Source organism: Venturia canescens, chromosome 3, assembly GCF_019457755.1.
Source record: "Venturia canescens isolate UGA chromosome 3, ASM1945775v1, whole genome shotgun sequence".
Classification (NCBI taxonomy): domain Eukaryota; kingdom Metazoa; phylum Arthropoda; class Insecta; order Hymenoptera; family Ichneumonidae; genus Venturia; species Venturia canescens.
In genome coordinates this window covers 12,054,609-12,076,318 of record NC_057423.1, presented here as the reverse complement: position 1 = coordinate 12,076,318, position 21,710 = coordinate 12,054,609, and the positions used below count along the sequence as shown (strand labels likewise).

Sequence of the window (21,710 nt, the reverse complement as noted above, 5' to 3'; positions counted from 1 at the left end):
TTAATTATTGTCCAAGAGTTTATCAATTTTGGAGCACACGAAGATCAATATTTCGCGGTACCAGAGGTCTTGGGTCGCGAAATTAATGTTATTTACGAGGAATAGATTGCTGCATAACACTCGATCGCTCCTCAAAGGAGTTTGATAGACAGTGTCGGATTAAATTGAGGAGAAATGTGGATGTGCCTCAGCCGTAAGGTGGAAGAGAGACTTTTTTGTTTGATTGCGAGGAAGAAAAATAAAGGTTAGGAGCCTTCAGTAAAAGAGGAGAGTCGAAGAAAAAGGGCAACTAAGAATCTCTCGCGTCGAGTTACTTTTTAATAATATCGAAAGAGTTGAGTCGGACAATGGGAAAGACAGGTGAACGCGAAATAAAGAAGGAAAGGTTTTACAACGCGTGTGAGAGAGAAAGACCGACGATGTTCTCCGGGGACGTGAAGATGGAGAGTGATAGAGTGAGAAACGAAGTTGGAGCAAAGGTGCGCGAAGACCAGTAACCCGAGACAAATAATGATGGGCGTACGGAAGGCCCCGTGACGGTTGCCAGGGCTCTCCTCCCTTTTCACCGTCGACGGGTATCTACACCAAGATATGAGATGAAGAGGAAAGTCGATCATGCGAAAAGTACCATCGACGACGGATGGACCAGTCCTTCGTTGGACATTGAAGACCTCCGCCTCGCGATTCATCCTCTCCTTGTCACTTTTAACGCAACGCGTTGTGCTGCTTCTGCTTCGATCCCTTGTACACCAACCCTCCTACACACTTTTCGTTATATGCATCATCGGGACCAGAATCGCTAGAATTCTGTCACGAGCCACAGGACACGGATCCCTTTACTGAAATATCTTGCCCCAATCAATCTCCATGGACAAATGATCCGCATCGATTATACTGCGACAAATATATTTCGCTCGCTTCGAGCGATTCCTAAATTCGTTGTACTTACATCATTATTGGTACTTCACTTTATTTTGAATTTTGTCGAGATAAAAAAATATTTCTCTGAGCAAGATGACACTGAAAAGGACTTTTCAATTTTCCACTGTAGCTCGCTAGTACTCGAAAACAGGACGATAAAAAATTGAAATGTTTCGAAGTATTCGAACGTAAAATAATTTTTAAGCACTTTCGATTACCGTCCTATTTTTTCTTCGATCGAGCAGCTCTCAGGAAACTTCACTTTCTTTCCCTACGTGCTGGGAGTCAAGGACCATTATTCAAACAATTCTTTTGCAAATTTATTGTAACAGATGTATGGTCCACGCATGAAAATGCCGAATCGTGTGAAATCGAGCGAAGAGAGGAAAAGAAGAAAGAGGGAGGGAGAGAGAGAGAGAGAGAAAGAGAGATGGAGCGGAGACAGAAAAGAGGGACGTAAGACATATTTACGAGCTATAGATCACGAGTCTTTGGGTCGTGAATCGCCGTCGGGTGTCCACGGACGTGAATGGCGATTCATCGAAATCCTTTCGCCTATATCCATATCCGTATACATGCACGCAGTCGATGGGTGTGTGTCTCTCTTTCCTCTTTTTACTTTTCTATCGATGATCCTGCTTTTGCTGTTGCTACCGGGGGGGTGATCTGCATGTGTGTGTGTGTGTGTGTGTGTGTATAAAATCGGTGACGCTCTCGACGGAAATCAGGAATGCTCGATAATCATCGGTAAATCATTCCACCATCGAGACGTGTCTTTCGAATGCGCGACTGCGAGCGACGTAACCAGCAGCAACAGCAGCAGCAACAGCAGCAAGAGCATCGACGACGAAGACGAGAATGAAGAGGATCGAGAAAGGAGCAGCCTCACCTGCGGGTACCTGCGAACACAGGCGACCCACAGATCTTGGGTCAAACCTTTATGGCGCGCGGGGCATATAACTTCGCTTGATTTCTCCGGAGATTATCTCGTTATTTATTGGAAAGCCGGATACGATGTCTTCGCCTGCCCGAAAAACGTGGGTACCTCTACTCCACAGTATATATTGCTACAAACAAATCCATATACTTATACGCACATACATTATGAAAACACATAGAGACACATTCGTGAATCCATGCACGTTTATATAGCATACCGCGATACCAATCCCGTTTTTGGGACGTTGTTAGTACTGGTAATTCCACTACTTCAAACCCCACCGAGAATCGATGTCCTCCTCAAGATAATTATGCATATATACATATATTTATATCCGCGTTTGTGTACGTGTGTGTGTGTGTGTGTGTGTTACACTATCGAGCTAAGAAGAGACGACCTACTGGGACGTTTGTGATACCGTACCTGTACCTCCGTCCAACTGAGTCCGAACGAACATGGGACCGATTCTTTACTAGCGTGCTCCCAAGATGTATATGCACTCTCGTGTATATGAATGAATATTATGGCTACGTCAGTTAAGAGTTATGTTATTGCTTAGTAATTTTCTCAAGATCTCTGACATTCGGTTCGTTCGAGCTCCGTCGTCCTGGTTTTAATATCGGCGCTCCGAAATAGTCTCTTAAACTTTGAGGAGGGGTGAGCTTTTAGAGAATTGTGCTCGTGATATTGAGGAGACGGCGAGAAGACTCTGATAGTTGATTAATTTATGGCGTGCCTTATCTACACTTTGAAAAATCAACTGGTACAACAGCATGAGATATATTCGTAAGTTACCACGACCTTAATTTTTACTATGCAGAATATGTTCGGATGCTCCGGTGCAAGTTATTAAATTTATTCAAAAGTTCATACCATGATTCAGGTCTGCACAATAAATCTTTCGTGTCCGTACGATGTAACACGGTCTTGCGGTTTGAAAAACATGAAAAACCATCAGGCGCTAGGTTTTATGAGTACAATTATCAATAAACCTTTGCTTCAATCGAAGATGTTTCGTCATTTTGGTTTTTCGACAATGGAAAGTACCAATGTTAAGGAGTTTCGATACGGTCGATACAATGCTGTCAGGCTAAGCCATGTTGAGAACGAAAAATTTCAAATGGTTCAGAATTCTATAAAATTTAGTGATGACATTCTTTAATATCAAACTCAACGATACATATTTTTTTAAGATTTTTCTTCTACACAGCTATCGAGTGATTAAACCCGGAAGATCACGTGTATAGCGTTTCAACATTTATAAGTATACATTCTGAGTAAAAGAACTCTGCTTTTAACTATAACTACGTAGAAGAAAATTTTGAAAAAAATAGTGCTTTTGTACTTTATGTTGAAGAACGTTATCACCAAATTTTCGAAATTTCTTAACATTTATTAACATGTACCGAGGTTCCTTAAACTTGATCGTTTATATTTGTCGGGTAAACGAATTCCCATAAAAAAATGTGTCGTAATCGTGGCGTTTTGAAGAAGTCGCATAAATGAGCCCACGACTCGCGAGCTCATTATTTCCTGGGTCACGTGTATCTAAAGTTTCACGAGTTCAACAAAAAGTCAGTTGTTGAGGAAAGTGTGGGGGGTGTTAACAAAAGACTGGGCACATAATGATCGGATGATTTGGCGGTCAAGCAAAGACTCGGGAGCGTTAATTCTGATAACGTAGCAGGGAACTTTGTAAACGTGAAGTTACGGGAAGGGGAGAGCGTTAGCGCAACAGAATTTGCAGGGTTAAGTTGAAAGATAGTTTAGTGGCAGAATAGAGGGAGGTTATGCGAGACTAGATGAGATGACTCGGGGTTCGCCCGCAGCGAGGAAGTACTTTTTATACCTGGTAGCACGTTTTGAATCCTGCGGGACGTTTGAACAGTGGAGAAAAGATGCGGAGGCTGTTTGGGTTGGAGGGGGCGGCGGAGGGCCAAGGGGGAAGGTGTACAGCGGACGAAACGAGCTGGAACAACGGAAAGAATGAATGAGATAAAGAAGTGAAGGAGACGGTTGTCGTTCTCTCGCTCTGCTAACGTCTGCCTGCAGTCTGTACTTTCTGGTTGCTCTCTTGTCTGTTTGCGGGGAGCGAAAGAGCGAGGCGGCGAGGGGGTGGTCGAAGAGAAGTTCGAAGGAGCCGGGAGAAGGAATATCTTGCACAACTTGATAATAATAAACTGAAAAGGGAGCAAAAGACGTTATTTTAAAAGGGAAATGCAGCGCCGCATTTTTATGTCTTCGCCAGAACTTTTCATCTCTCCCGCGCCCCCCTCTCAGCCGGGGGGTCGAAGAACGCAGCGGTGAGGTTTAGCGGCGCGTGGTTGCTGGCAAGCGGGAAGTCAGGAGGCAGAGAATGAGGGAAAAAACAAGAAGGTGCAGCAACGGTAGGGCGGGGGGGGGGGGAGTTGGAAAAGAAGAGGTGGGAAAAAAGGAGGAGAAGAAGAATGAAAGGGTATAGTTTCCGGTAGTCCCCCGCACGGGACGGAGGGGCAAAGAGGTAGGAAGGGAAAAGCTCATGCAAGCCCAGTCCTAGGCGGTACGCGAACGGCGTTGAGTACAGGCTGAAGCAGAGAGAGCGAGAGGAAACAAGACGAGGAAAAGCGAGAAAAAGGTGAATGAGAGGAAAGAAGCAAGGGGGAAGGAATGAGCAGGCTGCGGAATGAAACGGCAGACTGCTGCTGATGAAATTCATAATTTAGTTCCAATGCGCTCTCCTCTGTACCTCGTTTAGAAATACACTGCTATTTATAGTCGAAATTTTCCTTCGGAACGATCCTCGTCTCGGCACAGGGTAGAAAACCATCGACCCACACCCACCCCTTATTTCCCCCTCGTATATCTATATTAAAAATTCTCTATATGTATTCTCTTTTTCGCACACTTTGCTCCCTCCTGCTTCTTCCATGTCCTCTATCACCGAGAGTCTCTTTCTTCCCTCTTCTCGATCACTCGTCTCGTATTACAGCTAGCTACGATTCTACCTTGACAAAAGGGATTTCATTGTCTGATACATGTATCGCTGTATCACATAACACCTTGCGAATTCGTACGCTATAATCATCGTACAATTGATGAAGCCACCCTCCTTCTTCTAGCCAAGGAAAAAGCTTTGGGACTGGAGAAAAACGTTTAAAGTGTCGTGTTTTTTTTTTTTTTTTTTTTTTTTTTTTTCGTGACATTTCAAAGGTTCCAATAAAATGAAATTACACGAGCGTGGTATTCTGGTTATTTGAAAAATACTCAAAATGTTTAGCTCGATGTCAAGTCCCTGTTACGTAGAAAAGCAATTTTTTGGTAATTGAAATGATACTTCCATACGCTCTAATTTCTTGAGCTATTTCAAAGCAGTAAAAACAAGATTTTCCATTTATTCCATCTGTCAAGATATCTTGATTTCTATGCGTGCCTAAAAATTCTTGGAATGGAAAAACTCCATAATCGAATCGACTCCACACATTGAAACGAAGCAACGGAATTGAAACGGTTTCCAGTTTCCAATCTTTTCGAACTGTCTATACATTGGCATACGGTGTTTGTCGTGATAACCTACACGAATTACGTTTCTCCCTTCCGCTGGGTATCTTATCGAGGAGGACAAAGATTCCACGCAAGAACGACTGGGTGTTCCATACCGCACGTGGCATCAGGTACACTCCCAACCTACTAATCGGATGTTTGAGTATCTGGTATCTGTACTTATACTCCTGTACACAAGCGGGAACACAAGTTTGCCTTAGGGTATCGCCTTCCGTACAACTGATTCCGTAGATCAACACAAAGAGCTGAGGCTGCAGCGTATCCGAGACTAACAGTATGAGGGAAGAAGATATTTATTACCATGAGACTGTTTGGAAACACTTTCGTTGGGCGAATAATGATTACTTGAACCCGTGGAAAGGGGTTGATTGACAGCAATCATTGTTATTATTGATATTTGTAAAAATATTCAAAAATTGCGTTGTTCAATTCTCCTCCGCCCTTGCCGGTGGCATCCAAAAATGAATTATTTCGGGGTTTTGGTAAATTTTGATAACAGAACATATAATGAAATCGTTCCCCTGAAAAGATTAACTTCGTTCGTCGTTACATTAGCGTTTACGGAGAATCCTTGACGCTACTCTCTCTTTCTCTCCTTCTAGTTTCGATACCCACGAGCGTTATAACAGCCTCGCGAAGTGAGGAGAGCCAATGGAGGTAGAAGGAGGAAAGTGCGCGTTGTATACCGGGGTGGTTTCGTAGCTGATCGGTCTGGCTCGCGATATCGTGCTCAGTCACCGTTAAAGCCCGCGAATTCAAGTGGACGTGACTCTTTGTATAATATTACATCCTATTAGGCATGAAATAACTGCCGGATAAAACGCGACAGCCGACGATAAACGGAAGGGGCAGTTCCTCAAGATGCGTGCCACACGGCCGTCACTCGGCGTTGCTTTCTCCTTCCCTCTCTCTCCCTCTTTCGCCTCCACCTTCTCATCTATCTTACTCTCGAGACTCTTGGCTCAACTGACTTTTTTCTCTATCAACCACCACTAAGAGGCCGAATAATGTACCAACACCATTCGTCTACCATCGTCTCTATGGGAAACCTTACACTCAATCTTTGTACTAAACCACGAATTCTCTGTTCCTCTTTGTACTCATTAAGTTTTTGGACACGTTGGTCCCTGCAGGGAGAAAAAGTGTATAACGTCCACGTGCTTAATCGTTCAGTATTTTGTAAACTGTACAGCTTCGATACGGTGGTCCGGGTGGTGCAAAAACTAGACATCAAACTAATTTATTTATTTTTTTCGATCATTGAGCCACAAAGGAACTTGATAACCGCTTTGATGGGGTGCTCGGTGCGATCGTCGCCTTTTCGAAATAACATTTTTTCCTTCTGGCCTGTTACGACTTCGATTTGAACCTTTATCGTTCGAACATCAATCGAAATTCAAAACAAGTGCTTCGACATTTTGTGATTTTCTTCACGGTACGTGGAAAATCTTCCCGTTTTATATTAGCTATTCTTCAAATCCTCGGTAGCGAGGATACTACAAACCGTACAGTATAATGCAGGTACGAGGGTAAAGTGTAAGCATTCGATACTTGTTACACCTTAGCGTTATACAACAGCAAAACTACGTACATGTATATTGCATAGGACGTACATACAGCGGAGTGGGAAGAGTTGTGTTATCCGGCTTTTAAAATCCCTCGGGTATAGAGAGGAGGAATAGAGACTAAAGCTCTCCAGAGAAATATTTACAGCATCGATATGGAAAACCTTGCCAATGGAGGACGAGAGTCACGAGGCGCCAGCAGGCAGACGTTAAAGCATCGCGGAGAGGCGTCGCAAGCACACATAACAGAGAGCACAGGCACGACCTATGTGATCGCGCGGAATCCCGCGGGATACAGCTAACCTGAGAAAGGGGTTGAGAGAGAGAGAGAGAGAGAGGGGCGAGGGAGAAAACGAGGGAAAGAGAACAAGGATTCGAGACGATCTCGAGTTTCCCGGAGGATGAAGGATCACTCGTCCATGCGATATCTCGATACTCGTTTACACACTCGAGCCATTCAACTCATAGACTCGCTTCTCTCTCACTCGCTCTCCCTCTCTCTTGCGCTTTTATAATGTACAAGAGGTAAATTACAGTGCTATCAATTTGTTGCTATGGACTCGAGCAATGAGAATTAATGAGTAAGCAGCCCAGATGTTGTTTTCAGTTAAAACTTCCCTCGCCCTTCGGCCACTAATCATTTTTTCTCACAAATAAAAAAATTTCGAATTTTCTGTTTGTCGTCAAAAAAATGTTCGTAGTAAAGTACTTTCTTGATGTATTTTTACAGAAATTGAGAAACGAAAAAATTTCGTTCTTCAGGATATTCTTGGGTGAAAATATTCTCAAAATAGAACAGTTTGAAAATCGGACATTGTTCTAGCATTCCGACACTTCACCAATACGACTGCAGCAATTTGCGAGGCAATTTGCCTATCAACGATTCCAGTTGCACCGAGTGCTCGTTCGATTCGTTTCAATTTTTCACCCTAAAAAATATTCGAACCCTACTTTTTTGGAGCTTTACAAAAAACTCAGGATTTTTGACACTAGTTCTCCAGTTAGAAGTGCTCGAACATTGGAACCGCTAAAAAAATTAGATTCTGCTCGGAGTTCAATCAAGTTTTTTAAAGGATTCTTATGCTTTCAACGAATCAGTAAAAGTTACTGAGGAGCATTAATGAGCCCATGAATCCACATTGAATGACGTACGACCGAAGCTGTTGGCAGCTTATATTTATAACGATCTCGCGCTGCATCTAAGCACGTTGGACGTTGAACATCGACGCGTCAATTATTTAGCGACAGACGCATCGGACACGTATATAAACGAGGTTTGAAACAGTAACAAGTATACGTTTACACTATTTACCATGCTGAGGTATAGTTAGCAGTGTAGTTCCAGGTCCTACGTGCGTTCGATGTGAATCGAATGGCCTAGCGGTGAATTGGCCGTAATTCCCTCAATGTTCAGCTTGACGGATGGATCAAAAGCAATTGCTCCCAATGTCTTGGAGTGTGCTGTCGTATTGCATACTACCACGACCCAGATATGTATTCTCTGTCACGAATATAATGCAACTAGATCATTCGATAGCGAATTATGATTGAGCTCGATCGCGATGTCGCTCGTAAATACTGTTTCGTTAAGGCTTTCAGAATCATCGAATCAAAGTAGGAACATTTTGATGGGGGACCAGCAAGTAGATCGAATCTTTAGTATTTTTCGCTGCTCTTGAAAATTCCGTAGAATTAACGAAAATAAAAAGAAGAGCCTCATGAACATCTCCGGTATAATCTGCACAAAGATAATTCCCATTTGTACTCGCACGTTCAATCCGGGAACATAGACATTTTCGAATGTTCCCCATCCGTAGCATTATTCCACAGGAAACAGGTCAAATTCACCATCATTTTCGGTCCTTCGAATACCGTTCATTGTCATGGTTGTACGCTTCGAACGTGCTCCCTACTTTGTCAACGAAAGCACATTATTCCCATCGATATTCCATTTGCTCACGTACTACAAATGCTTCCTGAGTAAATATCTGAAAATTCGTACTTTTTAAGCCCGAAGAAAAACATCCAAGTAGCATAAAATTTGTCTTTCGTTATCACCGCGATTTGAGGCAGGATGCAATCTGGGCTAAGGGAGCTGGATAATAGGGCTGTGTATTTCTGTTACACCCGAGAGCTGATATAGCCATGGTAACATCACGAATTACCCTTTCGTCGGTTGCGCTATCAATTTTGTCGGGAACAACCGATAGGCTGCCATTATATCCAGTAAGCGAACTCTCGCCTCGCGTATCATGCTGGTACAATGCTGCTGGGAGCTATACACAGGTACGCCCAGTTGCTGTATATTGTAGAGTACGAGCGTCATTACGTATAGTATGCAATTCCCGACACATCTGTACACACGCACAATCATATATGAGAGAACGATACAGATTAAGCTGTATCGCCTGCGAAATATAAACGTCCACGCTGATTAAGTATTTCAACTTTTAACCGGTACTTTTTGCCCGGCATAAAAAAAATTCACTGACTCGCTTCATGCTCGCGAACAAACAACAAAATTATACCGTTCTCTTATTTATTGATCTTCTTGTACGAGTGAGATTTATTTTCCCAATAATGACGGCGGCTCTAATGTTAATATTATGTATGCTCATTTGTCTCTCAATGTCGATGTAGAAACCGAGAGAAGATTTCATTCGAGGATCGTCTTCGAAGTAGGGGAGATCCGATTCTCCGATCGTGTTGCAACCTATTTTTCGCCGAAACTATTAGTTCAGTTCTTGGTGCTTAACTCGATGTTGATACTCGTCAGATTCGACTGGCAAGACTCGCGCATGCACGAGCTTCAAGTGCGAATGCTTCGTCGTGAGTTTCCAATAGGAATCGTTTATTTGAATCTGAATAATGGAACATCGTGGTCGATTGTCGCGAAGAAACTGTCGCAATAACCATCAACAATGAAAAAACACGATAATGATTCGAGAAATTCAATTAACTTTGAAATAACGCACACGAGAATGGAGCGTTTATGGTTTCGGATGAGATTAGAGCCTGAAACGTTGATAATCAAATGCAGTAAGATAGAAAATGTTGAAACATCTGCGTACTTATTTAACATAGAGTACGCATAATAATATATTTCGTTTCCGTCACGCTATATTATCTCAAACGCGATAAGGAACTTTCTTTATTCCGATATACTGACACTGCGAAATGACGGGAAAAAAAACAAATGAAAATTTATATTTATTTATCGGCGAGTTAATGTGAAATTGATTATAATCAGTGATACAGTGAGCGAAAACTCCTCTTTCACAGATCACTTGTCTCCCTCCTCTTCCTTCATTCTCTCATTTTCTCCTTCGGACAACTCGAGGAATGCATTCGCGTACATCGCACACGATGGGGTCCTTTTCACATAAATCCGTTCATATGTATACAGACCGCATTATACCTCGAATGCATACATATATTTACCTCCGCATCGAATATACATATAGAGAGACGCACAAACGTGGTATATATTACGCACTCGGAGCCGGTGTATACAGAATTGACGAAGAGAAGGGGGCAGCGCGGTGTATAGGATACGCGGCGTTAACACGTACCGGTACAAGCGTAATCTCTCTCTTGGATCGAGCGTGGTAGATTCACTCGATTCGATCGAGGTCGCCAACCCCGTCGCCGCTTTTATCCCACCCATAGGTGCATACAATATATTTCGGAGTGTCGCTAGAGATGTCACTTTGCAGACATGCTCATCGTTTTGCCATTAACCAACATTAACAAGCTGCCAGAGGTTGCTTCGCGCGAGGCTATCACCCCCAATTTGGAGGTGAGTTTTTCCAGTTAAGAATTACGGAGTGGTGGTTGGAGTGTGGGACAGAGATTTCCTAATTACGGCGAGAGCAGTCGATTGCTTTGATGAGCTGTGACCGCGGAGAATGCTGGCCTGTCAAGTTATTTTCTGTAGTCGTCAATAGTGAGGGTTCTTTTGTCTGATTCTCTTCTTGCTATGGCTCAAGGATGTTAACGCTAGCACATTGACTTTTTATCCAGAGTTCAGAATCAGTTGAACTGTTGGTAGGCCACTGAAATGGGACAAAGCTGCCCAAATATGAAGATACATTTTGTACGATGTCAACAAAGTTTTACTTAATACCTGAAATATATCGCGTTTGAGTGGAACGGACGACACGGAGATGGAAATTTGTTACCGTCTTCGCGAGCTCCACTGGCGTATAACAGTATAGTATAGTACACGTGCTGCAGGATTATCGGAGTTTGGGTTTGCGTTCCGCCCCCCGATGTTTAAATTGCCGCTATCGATGGTCGCTTCATCCATGTACCGCGGTCGGCTCATTCTCGTGCTGGTGTTACGGCTTAACTGCCAAAAGCCTAAGACTCGTTGAAATACTGCTCGGCGTCTTAAAGTTCTGTTGGTCCATGGGGCTACTGCATGTTCGCAATAAAGTGTATCGCTTCAGGTGGCGGTTCTCATGGTCATATTGGCCGCTCAATGTGCCAGGCGACTAAATTTGGGAGCATGCTGCTTTTATGGGAGGTTTTCTTTGTTCTTATTTTTATGGAACGTCGAGTCTGGTGAATGGGAAATGGAAAAATGGAGGAACTGCAGGCTATTTCGTAGAGGAAGTAAGATATCGTGAGGCGCAAAGGGATCAGAGACGAGGAGGGTAATGATGATGACGATGATGAGGCACTGCGGACAGGAGACGAAAGGGAAAGAGATTTCCAGAAGTGAGGGGTTGCCTTACTAAGAAAGACAGACTCGGTAAAGATCGAGAAGAAGAAGAGGAGAGGGGTGAAGACGAAGAAAAAGAGGAAGAATTAAGGTGCAGAGTGGGAGAGATCGCCCGAGAGAAAAATAGAGGGAAAAATAAAAGGGTTGGAGAGATCGGGCTCGAGATAAGACTCATAATGAAAGGCATTCATTCCTCTCTCGCGAAACCCGACGGTGAACCTGAGTGACGTGGTTGCAGACAGCTGCCCAAACCTGATCGGTCCGTTCGTCCTTTCGTTTCACGAGGCAACGCTCTCCCAGCTCTCTTTTGCTCTCACGTTATTCCCTTTATGATATCATATAACCAGCAAAACTCGAGGAGATCAAAAACTCCACGGATGCCCTCCACGCCGACGCACCGACTCTCCGCATCCGCAACTTTATGAGACTCGTCTGATCAGTTGCTCCTTACCAAAGTGCACGCAACACCAATTGCTCAGCTTCTTTTTTCCTTTCTCCTTCATTCCTCTTAAAATATTGCTAAGCACTCACTCGTGATGAAGCTTCGAGTGGAGGTGATTCTCCTCCGTTTCCTTACGACAAAGTCGCGTCTTTTTTGACAAAGTAGTGTACCAACGATAAGTCAATCCCAATAGTTCGATTTTCATTCCACCATAATTTCGATTATTACATTATTTATAATTATTAAAGTGATTGGAAAATTTTGGAAATTTTTTAACAATTCTGGTACAACGAATGACGAATATTTCATCGTTACATTGAATAATAATACCTGCTTTTTATCTCCAATAACATAAAAGCCAACAGGCATCAACGAACACGAGAAATGATTGTACAATTATGACAAGTGAAATAAGTACGAATCGCTTTTTGTAGGTCATTCGACGTCGTTCGCCTTGACCCAATTATGAAATAATTCGTTCGACTTTATACAGCGTATGTATTCTTTGGCCTGAGTAAGAACAACGATAGATACAAGTTGAGTTACATTTGGTGATCTCTGACAGTTATTCATGGCGTTGACAAGTCTTTACAAGGCAGTAAACTATATTGTTTTGTTCATGAGGTAAAAAAAAGTATTTTTAATGGTGGTAAATGCGGAGGATGGACGCGAATAAAAAGTCTGAGGTCACAGAACAAAACGCGAATAATGGGCTCTCACTTTCGACACGGTTTATTCGCGTCGTAAAATCATTTATGACATTTTCCCCACTGCGTGTAATACGCCGCACCGTTTTCCGTGGCCAAAGCTTTACGACACTTTCTCCGTAACTCGAGGTATCCGGGCGATATGCTCATTCTCATTTTATTTTATTCCCCTCGATCGTTGCTGGGTCAAACCAATTTCGTTTTGTCACGATTTTGCGTGATCCATATATTTAATCACCACCGAAAATCTTCTCGTCTGTTTCTGACGAAAAAACGTGAGAATTTTCTCGCTCAACGTCGAAAGCTTTCAAGTACCCTTTCCCCATTCTCGGTTTTGTCGTCGAGTGTGTTACGATGCGAAATAAAATTTCTTGCAAAATATTAACCCTCGAAGTATGCAACCCTCCCACGACGTGACGACGCCGCCACCAAACGACGAGCAACGAAACAACATCGCCAGACTATCGTGCCCTATTATGAGAGGGCAACGATAAATCTCTCTCGGTCTTGGACCTCCTCGGAGTGCAGCCTTGGCTCACGCTCTCGATCCATACCAAATGTATTAAACTATCGCGAATCTCGCTTCTTCACCTCTCACCCGTATCATTTACAATCACTTATTATACTTTTTGAAATATTTTTGTGACCTAAAAACCGTCGATAAAATTCAATCACGATAATTCAGCAGAAAATCTTCAATTTTCTTCACTCCAGTAATCACCTACATTCGATAAAGAATCACGAAAATAGTAACATGTACTTTTGTACGATTGAAGATTTGAAATTTCGATCGTAATCCAATTAAGTCTGACGTCCATATTTTACTCTCACATTCATTAATAAATGCATTATTTTTATTGGATTATGCTTGGTGAGAGAGAGAGAGAGAGAGAGAGAGAGAGAGAGAGAGAGAGAGAGAGAGAGAGAGAGAGAGAGAGAGAGAGAGAGAGAGAGAGAGAGAGAGAGAGAGAGAGAGAGAGAGAGAGAGAGCAAGAGTTTTCTTTCGTCTCAAAATCTTCACTCGTTTAAACTGCAATCGATCGTTGGAAATCTTGCTCGGTCGAATAGTTTGCTCAAATGTTTTTCCATCAGAAGCTTCCACGAAGTAAAAACCTGCCGAAAGCATGTGGTAACTGGCTCATTTCAAAATTGTACTATTCCAGATGATTGGACTACGAGAGTTCGAGACTAAAATATTAATTCGATCATTGGACGATTGTTGAATTTTTCTTCAAATTTACTCGATTCATGAATTTTCATTTTCGCGAACAATTGAGAATTAATCTGCTAATTTTTTCATGTTGAATTCGAGGGAATTCGATGAATTTGAAAAACAAACGTACCTGAAAAATGACGGGATTCATCACGTGCCGGGTTTTTCATTTTTTTCTCATAATTTTCTTTTCCGATTTGATTAATTCCATTCATACCTTCTTAGCGAATTCTTGGACTAATAGCTGAAATATGGTGCTTCTAATGAAGCAATTAAACTTCAGGGGGGAACGGGCCATTCTCGCAGGCGACGGTAGCACTTGTTCCTCATTGATTATGAATTTTCAGGTTACGGGTTCGAAAGGTATTTTCACCGTGAGGTGCCACGCCAGTCGCGGCCAAGCGGAGCATAACTGTTGCGGGATATATAGACCGAAAGAGAATCGAGAACGAGCGGACGAACTCTCGTTGGGTGGTTTTTTACGAGCGTTCCGAACCCTTCGCTTCCTTGTCGCGGTGTTACTTCGCCACGCGACTTCTCTTTTTTATAGACAATTAAATTAAATTCTCGAATGATTTTTTTCGTTTCTTTCTCCGCGGTCCCTTCGTGCCAGTGGGAATGCTGGTGGTGCAAGGTCGTTGTTTTAAGTTTTCATCTCGACTTTCCAACCGCAATATATTCTTGGACATGAGAATATATTCCCGAGTCCGATGACCCGGTTTCGAAAAAAACCACAAAGTTTTCCATCGATTTCATCAAAAAAACGTTGCGTGCTTTTGAAAGCTCGTAGAATCGTGACGTCAAATATTTCGACAGTGCATTATTTCGTCAAGAAATGAACCGGTTGTGGGAGAAAATATTTATCAGCTAATCCCGTCAGCTCCGCACGAATCCAATTAGTTTAATCAACTTCATGAAATTCATGTACCCGAAGATAAGATTACATTTCGACGTATAGCTTGTTAAAAAAAATTAACATGAAATAATTGGCGGGCGCAGGCTGATCATTCGTGTCTTTTGTCTCGAGGGACGTCGAAGTAATTAATGAATACGTTTCGATCGCCGATCGTTTTGAGTCCTTCGATTCGGACAGCCGAAGGTATCAGCTTGCCAATTTGGGAGTTAAAAATTAAATGCAACAGCAGTAGCAGCAGCTCTTGTGCGTGGTTCGGAATAAAGCGTCGATCGATAATCTTTTGTGTAACAAAATGCGGGCAACGTTTGCACATTCGAGTCGTACAGTAAACACCGCAGAACCGAAGAACGAAGGGCACAAAGTATCGCAGCGTGTAGCGTCCTTCACCGTGCAGCAAGGTGGACACTGCTCGCACGTTTTGACGTCACGTTACTTCTGAGATAGTTTTGATATTGCTGCGGTACGTTCTTCCGTTACTGAGCGATGCTCCTCAAGGGCCAGGTGTCTCGTGACGTTGCTAACCACCGGTGTAATTGCGTATCAGATATAACGCGCCGCCTCGAGATCATTGGTGTGAACGCAGCTGCATAGGAACCGGTAGTGAGGTCGACGTATCGCGTGGGCGGTTTACATACATGCATTGGCTCACTGTTGAGTCTTCTTGCTCTTTTGCTTCGTTTTCCTTTCTCGTTTTCGCCTCTTCTTCTTACTGGGTCTTTCTGTCGTCATAGCCCGATGTGTTCCTGCTTCGTGCGAGAGGCGACACTTCTTCCAGCAATCTCTTAACGATCGCTCCTCATTTTTCGCAATTAAACCACGTCCCCGAGGTACAGTCGATGCCAAAGATTATCCGATTTTCTATTTTTGGGATTTTCAATGAGAAAATCATTCCCGTGAGATCGAGTTATTTTGGGAATAAAAATCTAATGGTATCGTCATATTTTCCGAGTTAAAAATTCACTGGCTTTCAGATTTTTTATATGTTGTCGATATTGCGATCAGCTGTTCCTCAATGATGACTCGAAAGTCGAGGTTTTAACGATATTCGTTCGTAGGTGATGAGGGGGGATGAAAATATTTCTCGCATAAATGAAGGATCGAATTATTCGGATTACTCGTCGAGCTGGGTTTAGTCAGACAAACTCTGGGATACGTGATGAAATTGTGTTACAGCCAACTTCAAACAGTTTTAGAACTTGATGACTTTCTCAAGAAGTGGATATAAATTTAGTTTTAATAACAGGCTGCACGTAACTCGCATCACTCGGATCGTCTCGCTCTGAAATAAAATAAATTTTGGCGTATGAATTTTGCGCGGGATATAACGCGAAGTGTCATTCGTCCATCAGCATTTTCCACGCTTTCTTCATCGTCTGCCTGAGAGCGGCTGGCCAAGGAGCAATCCTCTTGACATCTCTCGTTGCAACATTTTTTTGAGCGACTCTTCTCTCTCAGCTTCTCAGTTCCCGTTCGAGGAACGAGCATGACGCTGACAGAGTTACATTCGCGGTCCACACCGAGAACGGAGTCACAGCAACACAGCAGCTTGTGAGTCTCTGTGAAACGCGTCGAACCCCTCGGTTCCTGAGGCTCGCCATAAATATCGACGGTGACGTTTCGAGGGAGAGAAGGAGGGAATAATGAAAGAAAAAAAGAAACTCGCTCGGAGAACCATAAACGACGACCGTGTGCGCTTATAGCGTCCCTACACTTCTTCCTCTCATCTCTGTGTATATGTGTGTAAATTCCCCTCCCCTCTCTGGAGAAGCACCATACTGGACCTGAAACTGAAGAGACGAAAAGCCCCCCCGATGTTGTTATTCTCCTTTGACAAACCTCGAATACGTTTACGTATTTTCCATCTTTTTTTGCTGTTCCCATGACACCGGAATCCAAAATCCCGTTAAATTTTATTTCTCAATGATACCAACTATCAATCTTTGTCATTTGAATAAATTAACGACCAAACAATGCCATGGAATCAAAAATACTGTCGAAATTTATTTTTATACATTTTTTAAATGACCTCCAAGTTGAATACTAATCCTACGTACAGCGAATACGTTCTAAACATATGTAAGCATTTAGAGAACAGACTTGTAATATTTACCTCATTTCCTTACAATTGGAAATAACGATAAAATTTTAATTATAGCTTTATTAACATCAATATAATTATCAAACTTTACAAATGATATTTAAAAATTGATGTGTTACAGGAATAGGACTACCGAGAAAACATCGTTACGAATCCACGTGTCGTAAGTATTATTAAATAACTTAAACATGCTTTGCACTCATGGTACCGAGGACAAGAGCTGACTCGACACGCTGAGAAAAAAATTGTTGGTTCTATAGTAATTGATGTTATTGCGGAAGAATTTTCTTCATTTAATTGCAATATTTTCGGAGAGAATGAATCTGCAGTTTGATTTAAACTGTTTTATTCGTTTAATCATGTGTTTAACCTTGTGTTGATCGTATATTTCATTGGTAATACCACATTTCGTTGTTCCAATGACTTTTTTTTTCTCAGTGCAACAACGACTCCATATTCGTGTTCGTTTCAAGTACCAGAGCGCTTCTTACGTTTGGCGAATATTCGAAATATTTTAATCCATAAGAAATTTCTTCCGAAATCTGAAAAGTTTGAGCTGTTGGATGAAATTCTGAAGAGAAGGGTTCAGTGGTAAACGCAACGGTATGATATTTATGCTCAATCGTTATCGATCCGAAACAATCTATCGACCAGTTTGTGCTGGATCTTCCCCACTTTTCGGCTGCTCCGAATGAATTTGCATAAAAGTGAGATAAAAATGTTGGTGCAAAAAGTTGAAGAGTATTAAAAGCTTGGAGTACGGTTGTAAAGACGAATGGCATGCAATAAAGTTTGACTGGTCTATCATCGAAGGATCATCGGTGTAACCAATGAAAGGTGGACTTTCAGCTTTGCAGACATTTGAGTCGCCGTAAGGAAAGGGAGATGGAGTGAGAGGAGCAGGCGAGGAATGAGAAAAGAGAGTCGAGGGTAGGGATAGATAGAGAAGAAAACAGAGACGAGTAAGCTATGGTCACAGAGTGCATTGCTGGTTGAAAGGCGAGCAAAGAGGCGAAAAAAATCAAGTGCACTGGTATATTTGTTGGGTCAGTCTCGATCGCGTTCTGCAGTGTGGAGGGATTCGCGCGCGAGCTCAGAGCGAGCCAAACGGGCGAAAGACGAAAGGAGAGTTCTCGGGAGTGGAATGGAGCGGAGCGAAGCGGGAGTGATTTATGCTAAATGTCGCTGATGCAGGCGAACCGGGGGCCCGTATACGATCCCAGGCGGCCATCTTGGGGGCCCCCTCGATCCATGGCTCGGGCCTCAAACCAGATTGACGTACCGCTCGCCGTTGATCGCTGTACCCGGACCTCGCTGTGTATTGTGAGCGTGTGTTCGTATTTCTCTTCGTTTCTCCATATCACGATCTCACTTTATTCTTTTTTTCACGTCAATACTGTGCGCTACTTTTCCTTCCTCGATGACACTTTTCCTTGGGCTCAAAACCGTCGATCTTTTATTAGTCTCACTGCTTTTTGTTACTCGAAGATTTGCAATCATCGGTTATTCGGGCTGATCGAACGATGACAGATTCTTTCGGAAACATGACGAAGAATTAATGAGTAAGAAATGCTCAACCAATCGATGCTTCCCGTTGACCAAAACGCTCGTAAATTTCTTATGATAGACTTTAGTATTACCATCGTTTCCCCTAATGATAACGCATATGTCGCTGCTTTCGTAGTCATGACGGATGATGACATTTAACTGCGTGTTTAACCCAAATATGAGAATAAAGTCGAAAAAAAGCGACCAGTTTTCTTCCGACTCAAAATTGCGATAATAATTACCGTAAACTGCATGCGGTCGTCCATTTACGAAATTCATTTTATTTGAAAACTTTCAGAATCGATTGAAATTTTTTATTATCGTCGAACTAAACGTCGATCGGTCGTGAGATCGAAACAATATTTTTCACGCGCTTGGAGAAATTTCAAAATTCTACGATTTCTCAACTTGAATCGAAAAATTTCTTAGAAATGGGAAGGCAAGTAAAAAAATGGTAACAGCGAATGAAATAAAGACTCCATTAAATACTGTTCAAAAATTTCACTTCATTGGCATTCTGCAGAGGATCGTTTTCCTATATTCTCTCCTTTTGCAATTGATGCGAACATTCAAATTGAATTGATTATCTCGATTATTTATCGTTGTGCAAAAACAAGGACGGGGGTGGATTGAGTTGCCATACCTGGTGTCTGAAACACGTTTTGTTTTGTGGGCTGTTAAAGAGGAAAACAAAATCATGCGGAACAAATGCGGGTACACAATCGAGAGTTCTGGGTCTCATCACGTTCTCGGGTTTCGTATCTACATGTGTAAATATATGTGTGTATTTCGGCTCGGTGTGTCGTTCGCGTTGATTTTATTCGCAGTTTCGTCCCGCTTGAACGTTCCTGCTTTTTTTATTATCCGCTTTTTTCTTCCACACTCGAACGGTCCAGGCGTGATTCTCAGCGAGAGTTTGAGTGCACCAAGACAAGTCGCTGAGATTCCTGTCGGTCATCGGTGGGCAGCGGGCGCGAGAGGTTCTCGCAGATTTACGGCAGGACTGTGTCGGCCCGGGGGTCTCTCCGAGTACAATGAAGTCACGCCATTTGTCACAGGGGCGCTTCCTACTCTTAATAACGTTCGGAAACTTCTGTGTGTCGCTACACTATTCACATAGACGCGTTCACGGTTGCTAGAAAACAGAAGGACTCGAGACCTTAAAAGACCAAATTACGAATCCGATGCTTTCCGCCCTTTTGATCTTGCTTGCTTTCCGCACGTCGTTGGTACTCGCAGTCGTGAGTTACACGGAATCTGTACATACACAGTGCAATAGCAACTGCACGGAGCGACCTTTGCTTCAGCCCTACGTTACGACTCGCGATCCGTGATCCTCCGCGAGTGCTTATATTTCCTTTGCTTTTTACTCTTTCTCTCTCTCTCTCTCTTGCGCCCTCCTCCCACCGCATTTTGACCTCTGCCCAGCTCGGTATTAGTACGGGACTTCGAGCGTGCTTGTGGAAATCTTTCTTGCGTTAAGGGTATGAGGAGAAACGAGAGGGATGGATCTCTCGAGCGCCAGCATCCCTGCTTCGGTGTGCTCAGGCCTCCGCGGCACAATGCGCTTGAACCCATACCTTCAAACGTCATACAAATTGTCGCTTATTCAATAGCTCCCCAAGACGAACGAGCGCACCGGGAGGAAACATCGCGCATCGTCTGAGCGTGACTAGTATAGTTATGGCGTTTAGTTACGGCACGTGCAGGTAGCTTTTCGAGGAAGTCGAACTATCACTTGCGCCAATCCGATTGCCATGGCACGAAAAAGTTTGATTTTTTAAAAACTTTCTTACAGCCTGACGGTTCTGTATTACTGAGACAAAATTTGCAGCTTTTTCCTTCTTTCTCTCATCCGATGAGGATGAATTTAAATTATTATTTTTCGAATAATGTTAAATAATTTAAATCTTCATTTTTTGCTGTGTAGATTATCGAGTCCTTTTTTTATCGATTTTTATGGTTAAATTTTTATATTTTCAAGCATATTGAAGTTCGTCGAGAACTGATGGATTGTAGGCTTCTGAAATAAAATGTGCAACGTGACACGTGTCCTGATTATGTTTGTGCTTAAGGGCTATGAACAGTTTAAACGTTGGAATTTTAGGTGTTTTTTGTTTATTTTACAAATGAAAATCGGTTGCGGATGGATTTAAATAAAATCTTGTACACATCTTTTGCATACTTAAAAGTACTGGAGAAAATTTTTGAAAAATTTTTTTCACGGTTTTTATTCGTACAATAGTGTGTTGAATATGGCACCCCTCGAATCGGCGTTTTGACAGCAAATCTCAAAAATCGTATACCTCAGAACAAAAAAGCAAAAAGATTCTTAAAGTATATGCTATTAGCTGTCGCATGACGTGTAGGGGATTTTCAAAATATTGTTTAGAAAAGAAATGGCGTCTATTTGAAGAAAAAAATCACAATTTTTGTGGATATCTCAGTAGAAAATTGTTTATAGAAAAAAAAGTAATCAAAAAATGGCTTCGTCATGCTGAAAACATACGTTTTCCCTACAAAATATAATTTGAATTAAGTCACTGGGATAAAAAAACTCTTTCCGTTTTGCCGTCAACGCCGACTCAAAGCGTGCCATTTTCAACACACCATTGTACGAAAATATACCACTAAAGAAATTAAAAAAAAAATTTTCCACTACCTCTGAGTATGTAAAACTTCTGTACAAGGTTTCATATAAATCCATCCAACCAATTTTTATTTATGAAAGAAACAAAAAACACCTAAAATTCCAACGTTTGCACTGTTGTTAGCCCTTAATAATTTTGTCTGAAATCGAACTTCTCACCGGTGAAATTTCTCCCAGATTCAGCAGGATTTAAGATCGTTGAAAGAGTAGACTCAAAGAAAATAATGTATGCGACTCTCGACTCAGGGGACTTGACAACTTAACTTCAGCCCAGAGAACTCTGACAGGATCCCCAGGATTCGATCTTCGAAGCGAAATGAATGAGCGCGATCTGGTTCGTCAAATAATATTAAGGTCGTATGTGGCGTTATATATAACGAGGAATGGGCCGGGGACTGCGACCTATAGAGGAGTCAAGTACCCCACTTCTTGCACGATCTCAAT

The 21,710-nt window shown here is 42.4% G+C and overlaps 1 protein-coding gene across 1 annotated transcript in view; it reads left to right on the top strand.

Annotated features, from left to right (window-relative positions):
• tio (tiptop) overlaps positions 1–21,710 on the top strand; it is a 164,344-nt gene that overhangs the window by 41,975 nt on the left and 100,659 nt on the right. The window contains exon 2 of the mRNA XM_043414166.1: positions 17,190–17,231. The gene's annotated coding sequence lies outside the window, so the exon portion shown is untranslated. The remainder of the gene's footprint in view (positions 1–17,189; positions 17,232–21,710) is intronic.